This window comes from Taudactylus pleione, unplaced genomic scaffold (assembly GCF_031769625.1).
Source record: "Taudactylus pleione unplaced genomic scaffold, aTauple2 ptg000488l, whole genome shotgun sequence".
In the NCBI taxonomy this organism is placed as follows: domain Eukaryota; kingdom Metazoa; phylum Chordata; class Amphibia; order Anura; family Myobatrachidae; genus Taudactylus; species Taudactylus pleione.
The window spans coordinates 1,370,178-1,372,783 of record NW_028284890.1 but is presented as its reverse complement, the minus strand read 5'-3'; the positions used below and the strand labels follow the sequence as shown (position 1 = coordinate 1,372,783).

Below are 2,606 nucleotides of genomic sequence, written 5' to 3'. Positions count from 1 at the left end.
GATGATATCACTGTGTTTTTGCCTTAATTCCATAATAAAATAACAATAAAATCAAACAATAATAGAAATAAAACCATAATTATTGAAAAAATCGTGAATATCTTGGGGGGTTTTTTGTCTTCAAACTTTGTTTTTTGCTTATAAGCTTTTTCTGTGTCGTCTCTGTGTATCATCCAGCAGTAGTCAGCCATCATGCTGACGTCCCAATTACCCTGGTATCTTCTTTCTACATCTTTAACTTCTTGATGGAACCGTTCACCCTGTTCTTCATTGTAGTGTCCGAGATTATTCAGGAAATGCTCAATATGGGAATTCAAAAAATGTACCTTTAAACTCATATTGCAGCCAAGGTTACTGTCATTATTAAGCATTTCCCTGTCTATTTCTTTGTAGTTTAGATCCTTTGACATTGCCTAAAAATTTAAACTGTACTGTATGTGGTGTGTACTGTGTATGTACTGTGTGTGTGTAGTGTGTACTGTGTATGTGGTAGTAGGCAGGGGTTAAAATGAGCCGGCACAGGGCAAAACTGTGTTGCATCTGTTTCCACCTTCGCCAGCTCACCTTGTAGTTGTGTGGTGCAATGTTCCTTTAGACAGTATGGGGTTTAGGCCCTTTGTAGATTTCAGCTCCAGGCCCATGTGGACCTTGCAGAAAAACATGATGTGATATGCAAAATCGGGAGTCATTTTTCGTGTTCAGAAGCCAAAAATCTATACGTATGTTAAAAAAGCTTTTTCAACGCAGACCTGTGTTATTAATCTGTTTGGAGATCGCAGACCTCCGGAGAACAGTCTGCACGGGGCCAGCTCCAGCATGCGCAGTGAGGGACCATTGACCCACTTGCGAGCGCTGTGCGCTCATGAGCGGGTCAGAATCGGGCCCAGAGTCTCCTGCCTGCTCACTGTCTAAAGCAAAATCAGCCGGGATTGGCTGCTGAAAACACATTATGCAATAGACAGCAGCTGAGCACAATATCTGAAACTTTAGCAACAGCGTATAACAAAAGACCACCCGATTTATCCAGACATCGGAAACGAGATTTAAGCAGCCCAAATGTATGCTCTATCACAGATCTAGTAGACTTACAGTATGTGTTCGATTATAACTATGCTCAGCAGGAAAAACTGGAAGTGCCAACGGGGTCAGAAGCCAACGAAGACACCCATACCCAGAATCACCTGTAAATAAATTCAAAATATATTTAGTGAACAGATCTAAACATGCGTAACATTACTAAAGTGGCAATGTCTAAGGTACTGACCCAGCAACCATCCCTCCGGCATCAAAACAATTATGAAGGGATGATTGATTGAGGATGAAGGCATCATGACATGAGCCAGGGTAGCCGACTACACTCTTGATTTAAATTTTTGCATCACACACCACCTGCATGTTAGAATGGGCATGGTGCCTATTTAGGTATACATGTGCCCTGGCCCTAGGTGGTCTCAGTTCAATGTGTGTGCAGTCAATAGCACCCAAGACATTTGGCATGCCTGCAATGCCATACAAAGCTACCTTGCCACTGTGTCTCATGGCTAAGGAAGCAGATGCAGGAATCCATAAGTGTCCTAAATGAGGCCAGTACCTGGGTGAAGTATCTGGAGAATGTGGACTGGGATATACCAAGAACTCTACCAGTAACAGACTGAAAATTCCCAGTAGCCAGAAACTGCAACACAGCCAGAAGCTTATGCAGGCCTGAGACATAGTGGGAACGTGCTGTGTCAGGGTCTAGGTCCAGTTTGACTCGGTCATACAGATGGAAGATGTTATGGTTCAGCCGGAACATCTGTATGACCTCACCATCGGCCAATGCGTTCAGGTTCAAACACCTCCTAAAGAAACATGCCCTGCGCAAGCTTTGGGAAACCGGCATTACCTCCTGAGCTTGCTCAGTTTCTTGCTCCTGGTTGCTTTCAGCCTGCTGGTAGAGCCCCATAAATCCCAGCCACATCATATTCCCGGCAGTGCTGCAGAACTCTCCAGACTAATGTACGCTGCAGCTTTAGCCACTTTTATAGGTATCATCATTGTGTTGCCAATAAGTGAAACTACAAACACCTGTGAACACTTCCAAACTCGCCCAAACACTCATCTCAGGAGGTCGTCTATTTGAAAAGTATTTAGTGGTGAGTTTGTTATTTTCTCTAATGAGTTTACAAACTCGATTCTTGGTAAATTTGCGAGTTGTATGGTTTCCTATGGGAAGTAATTGCGAGTTTTGGCGATGGTGTATTTGGGGGATTTTAGAAAACACGTACAAGATTTGATGTTTGTTTTGATAAAACACACCTGTTTTTTCTTAGTAAATTTGCGAGTTTGAAGAACAGGCTAAACTCACACAAACTCGATTCTTAGTAAAATTACCCCTAATAATCTTATAACATTGAATTAATGGTTCACACATTTTACAGTATATTATTTGATTAAAATTAAATGACTGCTTTATACTTGGCTATCAAACACTGTCACTACTACATAATAGATTGTGTCCATTCAGGGGCGTGAATAAATAATGCACACACTATTAAAGGAAAGGGGATATCATTTACAGAAATATTTCTATAGGACTGATAACTTCTTTCACAACGCAGAAGGTG

The 2,606-nt window shown here is 41.7% G+C and overlaps 1 protein-coding gene across 1 annotated transcript in view; it reads right to left on the bottom strand.

Annotated features, from left to right (window-relative positions):
• The window catches only part of LOC148502636 (uncharacterized), a 187,115-nt gene that overhangs the window by 45,083 nt on the left and 139,426 nt on the right, over positions 1 to 2,606 (bottom strand).